General features: G+C 36.5%; 1 pseudogene; it reads left to right on the top strand.

Annotated features, from left to right (window-relative positions):
* Positions 1-289: 289 nt before the first annotated feature.
* Positions 290-823, top strand: Rpl13-ps13 (ribosomal protein L13, pseudogene 13; annotated as a pseudogene).
* Positions 824-6,893: the final 6,070 nt, after the last annotated feature.

Below are 6,893 nucleotides of genomic sequence, written 5' to 3'. Positions count from 1 at the left end.
ACTTCAGGGCACAATGGTATTATTTAATAAATATGTGCTCTGTAGACTACACATGGCATACCACATAGAGCTGCTGAAAGTAAGATTAAAAGCATTTAATTTTCTCTCTGGGAAGGAAGTTCTTTAAAGAACCCTCGAGATCAAGTTTGGTAATCTGTGTTCTGTTTATAATTCCTATATTGCTACAGGAAATATAACATTGAATCCTGCTTTGTACAAGAATATTTTGTTCTGGATGGATGGATGTCACACACACACACACACACACACACACACACACACACACACACACATCACACCCATCGTGAGGTGACCTAAAGTTAGATACCACACCAATGTCCAGGCTGGCAGGAGCTTCAGCCTGAAGGAATTCAGGGTGGCTGGTATCTACAAGAAAATGACTCACACCATCAGCATCTTTGTGGACCCAAGGAGGTGAAACAATTCCACTGAATCACTCTGAGCCAACATGCAGCGCCTGAAGGAGTATTGCTCCAAGCTCATAATTTTCCACAGGAAGCCTTATACTCCAAAGAATATAGACAGTTCTGCTGAAGAACTTAAATTGGCCCCCCAACTAAGAGGACCTGTGATGCCCATCTGGAATGTGTACAAAAAGGAAAAGGCCAGAGCCATCACAAAAGAGGAGAAGAACTTTAAGGCTTTTGCCATTCTTCACAGGACCTGTGCCAATGTCAGACTCTTATGCACCTGAGAAAAAAGGGCGAAGGAAGCAGCAGAGCAAGATGTTGAAAAGAAAAAAGTAGTGTGCAGCTGGAGAGTTGCAATAAATTTTCCATACAGAAAGAAAAGCAAAAAATAAAAATGAAAGAAAGCAAGCTGAGCAAGTCAGAGGAAGCAAGCCAGTAAGTAACATCACTTCATGGCCTCTGCATCAGCTCCTGCTTCCTGACCTGCATGAGTTCCAGTCCTGACTTCCTGTGGTGATAAACAGCAATGTAGAAATGTAAGCTGAATAAACCCTTTCCTCTCCCCAAAGTGTGTGTGTGTGTGTGTGTGTGTGTATAGTGTGTGTGAGTGTGTGTGTGTGCGTGTGTTTGTGTGTGTGTAATCTCCCTGAATTTTGTAACGATTTTGTCAGAGAATATGCATAATGCATGCAGAAGTGAGTTAAGCCAATTTCAGAAGGAAACTTGAGAGTGAACTATACCTTACTTAAGAATGAAGATGACAGGAACTGCATATTCAAAAGTGCTTCTGCAGCTGACTTAGACATTAGAAACATATTTCCCTTCACTAGGACATGTTATTAGTGAAGTGTAATTTCAGGCACATAACAAGAACTGATAATTCTGACATTAATACTGTTGGAAGTGGAACAAGAATGCCCAAGGCTGTATTCTGTAAAGTAAGATGATAAGCATGCATATACAGACAAAAGGGGTCCAGAACTAAATAATCATGGCAGCGAGCAACAGAGAAACTGAAACACACACACACACACACACACACACACACACACACACACAAACACACACAGACAAACACAGATACACACACACACAAACAGAGAAAGAGAGACATAGAGAGAGAAACAGAGAGACAGAGACAGAGAGACAGAAAGACAGAGAGAGAGAGAGAGAGAGAGAGAGAGAGAGAGAGATTACAACATTCTTTACATCCTGACTCACCACAAATAAAAATCTATACAATACCATGACATGATGACTGCTTCTTTAAACATGGTACATTTCAGGTGTTTTTTCTTTTACAGTAATGTCAAAAAACAACAAAAACAAGCAAACAAACACACAAACAAAAATAGTTTGAGGGAGAGTAATATGATTGCACCTGTGGGCTAGATTCATGTTAGAATGTTCTACGAGAACTTAACTACCTTTTACAGCAGTGCCAACTGGAAAAAATAAACTTGAATGAGATATTTCAGACCCACAAAGGAAAACATGATGTAGACTCACTTATAAGTGGATAGTAGTAAAGAATATACATGCTGTAGACTGCTGATCCAGAAAGTCTCAGTAACAAGGAATACTAAAAGACGGATGGTTGGTTGGATCTCCCTGGGAAAGGAAAATAGTATGGATGTTGCAAATGGATTAGGTACTGGTGGAGATGGGAACAGGAAGGATCAGGCGAAGGAAGGGATATAATGAGAGGATATTGAGAGATACAATAGGAATTAGAGAGTTTTTCATGGCTGAGATAGAAATCTAGTGCAATGGAATCTCTTGCTATCTATGAGGGTGATCCTAGCAAAGAGTCTGAGTAATAAGGGAATAGGAAGGATGCCTGAAGACGGAATGTCTTTTAGTACTGGTAATGGGACACTAACCCAGCAACAAAGCCTTGAGTTACTATTCATCTTTCCTGACATTGTGGTGGGATGGACGGGATACAGACTTTGAGGGGATGGACAACCATTGACAGGTCCAACTTGAGCCCTCCGCTACAAGAGGGAAGCCTCTCTTTGACACTGCTTAGAAGGCCAGGAACCACAGGCTAGAAAGCCCAGAAATCTAGGATAGAACCAAAAATGACCAGCAAAGAAGAAATGGCCAGTTTAATGATTCCTAATGATACTCAAGAGTCTAGTGTAACTATCACCAGAGGATTCTTACAGCAATTAATTTTAGGAGATGCAACCAACACGGTCGTGCTCCTGACAGCTCAGAGACTGAAGCAAATACAAGCGATTCTGTATGGGTCTGATCTAGGTGCTCTGCATATATGTATGTTTGTGTAGCAGGTGGTTTCTGTAGAACTCCTAACATTATGTGAGTGGTGTTTTTCTCTAACTCTTTGGCATGCTTTGGAGACCCTTTTCCTCTTAATTTCTTGCCTTGTCCAACCTTGTTATGGGGGTATCTGACTATTCTAATTATATGTTGTAATGCTGTATTCTGTTGATATCCCTGGGAGAGATGGTCTTTTTTAAAGGAACATGCAGAACAACTGGATCTGGAGGAGAGGTTGGGGGGTGTAGAGGGAAGGGGAGTATAAGAAAGAAGGAAAACTATGGCCACGGCCTAATAAAATAGAGGAATAAATAAAGAAATAAAGGAGCAAAATTATCAAATACAAGTTAAAAAGAACACCAACAGAAAATCAAACCTAGTGAAGATTCAACTAAAGAAGTTTTAAAATGGAGTCTACTGGTAATTAAAATTGTATATTCATATTGCCCTCTAGAAAACCGTCTTTTTGCAGTGTGTGTGTGTGTGTGTGTGTGTGTGTGTGTGTGTGTGTTTTGTGCGAAACTGATTCCAATCAATGATGCACTGCCTCATTTATTCGATAAAATTAAAGAGTCCATGGCACTCCAGGAATTTCTATTGCTTACTTTCCCTACGAGTTTGGTGAACAGAAACAGAAAGGCATGACATAGGGACAATTTTATGAGGAAAGAAGTATATATGAGTTAAAACTTGCAAGTGTGGCATGATAAAACATAATATGGTTGTACCTGTTAAAGTTGTCACTATTTTAACTAGAGAAACTAAACTCTTGGAACTGTAATAGCCAGAAAGGAATATGTGTGCAATACCCTTGCCAAGGAAGTTTTCAGGTTATAAACACTCAAATTTAACTGAAAGAATACTGAATGAGAAGGCCTATGTATGAGTCTGCTGGTAAAACACCACACTAACGAAAAGGAAGAAAGCAAGAAAGCAAACAAGAAAGAAAGGAAAGAGAAAAAGAAAACAAGCAAGCATGCCAAAAAAGAAAGAAAGAAAGAAAGAAAGAAAGAAAGAAAGAAAGAAAGAAAGAAAGGAGGAAAGAAAGAAAGAAAGAAAGGAGGAAAGAAAGAAAGAAAGAAAGGAGGAAAGAAAGAAAGAAAGAAAGAAAGAAAGAAAGAAAGAAAGAAAGAAAGGAGGAAAGAAAGAAAACATTTAAGGGAACATTTTCCCAGGTGCAATTATAAAGATGACCCAACTGTGTGTGTGCATTAGCTTGACTTTTAACAGTCTGAGGCAAGCTAGAGTAATCTGAACGGAGGGAAAAACAGATAATTCTTCCATAGGAACAGGTATAGGCACTTTCTTAGTGATAGAGTTGGGAAATAGTAGCCCACTGTGGGCAGCACTAACCCAGGCCTCATAGTCCTAAGTGCTATAAGAATGCAGACTGAGTGAGTCTTGTGGAACAATAAGCATATTTTTTCCTAGACTTCACTCAGTTTCAACCCTCTAGGTTCCTGATCTGTCATTGTAGTCTGATTTTCTTCAGTAATGGATTTCTTTTTGTTGTTGAGGAATATATTGAGTGTATGGAGTCTGTTGTGTTTCAATATGAATTTGTGGATTGTATTTTTCTTTGAATAATGCTATTTTAGTTTATAACTTAAATTGCATTGAATCTATATAAACCACTTCCATCATACTTCCTTCTGGTACTGGTGCTTGTCACAGGTGAATCAGCTCTCAGGTGCAGAAAACATGGCTATATGTATAAAAGACCATTAAAATCTCCACCAGAGCATAAGTCCCTGATAAACACTTTCAACTAAGTGTAATAATGCAATTCAATGTAGAAAATCAGCTCTAAACTTAAGGAGAAACATTCAGAGAAATAATTCCACTCACAATAGCAACAGAACAAATAAACACGATCCTTTGAAATAATGCTAGCCTAGGAAGCGAAAGACATATGCAATGAGTACTTTGAAATTCAGAAAGGAGAAATAGAAGAAGAAATTAGAAATTGAATGACCTTCTATATGAATTTTGGGAGAAGAATTACTAGGACAGAAATGGTCAGCTTGCATAAAGCAATTGATTCAATGAAATTTTAGATAAAACTGCAACAGAATTACTAAATACATTGCTGTGGGGCGGTAATGGGGGACCCATAGGGAGGTGAGCACCCATATAGAAGGGAAGGGGGAGGGGTTAGGGGGCTGATAGAAAAGAAACCAGGAAAGGGAATATATTTGAAATATAACAAGAAATACCACATTTAATAAAATGGAAGGAAAAATAAAATTATTAATAAAAACATAGAATATAATCCACCAATTCACATGAAAACAAAGAAGTCTCCATAGAGCCAATAAAACACAAATCAATAAAAATGTTGTTTCATGTACTAACTGATTCATATTACATTACAGAGGCAGCCTAATTAAAAACAGCATTCTGCTAGTACAAAATCAAATACAGAGCAATGGAATACAATACAGGACCTAAAGAGAAATCCACACAACTGGAGCCACCTGATTTATAATGAAACAGTCACAAGAAGCACACTGGAGAAAAGGTGGCTTCTTTAACAAATGATACTGGACAGCTGTCTGCCTACATATAGAAGAATGAAACCAGATCCTTCTTTCTGCCAATTCACAAAAAATAACAGCATGTGGATCAGTGTATTCAGTGAAAACCTCTGAAACTGCTAGAAAAAAAAAAGCACAAAAAACAACTAATCTGTGCTAGAAAAGAGAATTAGCCCGTAGAGGGGATTAGTCTTCAAACAATATAGACAGATTTTGCACTCTGTATTTATGTATTTGTGCATACATACTTATAAACAAATATATGCGATTATAATAGTCAAAGAAAAAGAGAATTGAGAATGAGGAGGATGGTAGGAGCTAGAGGGAGGAAAGGGAAGGTGGGCACTTTTAATTCCATTCCAAATAAAACTATCATAAACAACAAAAATAGAAGTATCCTATGCAAACTATAGGCAAGGACCTTCTAATTTGAGTGGGTTATTTTTATAAAAATAAACCACCATAGTCTTAGACAAAGAAAATAAAAATTTAGAATTTCATTACTTAGCAATAATTCTAATAGATGAAGAACTTGCCAATACATTAAAATTCACAAAGTATTGCAAAATTAACTTATTGATGCTTTAGAAATATTTCAGTAGAAATCCATCATTTTTACTTTGAAAGAAATTTAGTTCAAATGGTTAATGTACTTAATTATACATTGAAAATGATGCTCAGAATATGTTAGTCCTACATGTAAATTTACCATCCCTGGGTATTGAAATTCCTATAATTATGCCTAATATATTATTATTATAGTATACAACATTATCTATATTTATTATTCACATGCTAGTACGCCATTTTAGCTATAACTCCTTTTCTATAGATGGGAACTTGTTTCTAAAACACTCATTTAACATAATGTCTGAGCATATAAACATTATCTAAAGCATTTGCATTTATTTTTTTAAGAATATTTGGCAAGAGGAAATAATAAAAAAACCTTGTATCCTGTTTTGTAGTGTCATTTATCCAGTTATTAGCTATTAAGTATTAATTAGTGAAATGATCATGGGAAGCCTCATTCATTAAGGAAGATCAAGTCTGGATAATTGGAGAGTGCTTTGGGATCCTCAATAACAAGACAGTTTTCTAGTACCTCAACAATTTCTGCATTGATGGATTTGGAGAAGAATAAATTTATTCCCTGTAGTTGCAAATTACCTGTCCCTGCACAACACTACTATGCCCCCATGAAAGCTTCAATTTAATCTTTTGATTCAAGGTCATTTTAATTCTTGCTAGTGCAATATTATCTGGAGAGAGTACCATATTACAAGAGTATGTACTGTTAAAATTTTTATCAAATTGATTTGGTAAGAATTGTTTCTTTTTGCCTAGAAGAATACTGAGTAAATTATTATAGTTATTAAGATATATGTTCCATGATGATGAAACTGGTTTCATATTATTTATAGATAGATTGATGTTTAATTTATTTGTGTGTGTGTTCATGTTTGTGTGTGTGTGTTTGTATGCACAGATTATAGTAACTAGTTTGCATGCTTGTGTAACTTGTACATGTGTTTGTGCACGTGTATGAGTAGGAATATGTATTTCTGAACCTATACTGAATCACCATCATTTGTCTTCCTTATGCATGTAAACATAAATTATGTTTTTACAATGGTAA

Source organism: Rattus norvegicus, chromosome 2 (assembly GCF_036323735.1).
Source record: "Rattus norvegicus strain BN/NHsdMcwi chromosome 2, GRCr8, whole genome shotgun sequence".
Lineage (NCBI taxonomy): Eukaryota > Metazoa > Chordata > Mammalia > Rodentia > Muridae > Rattus > Rattus norvegicus.
Note: the sequence above shows the minus strand (reverse complement) of the source record. Positions and strands in the feature narration are given on the sequence as shown.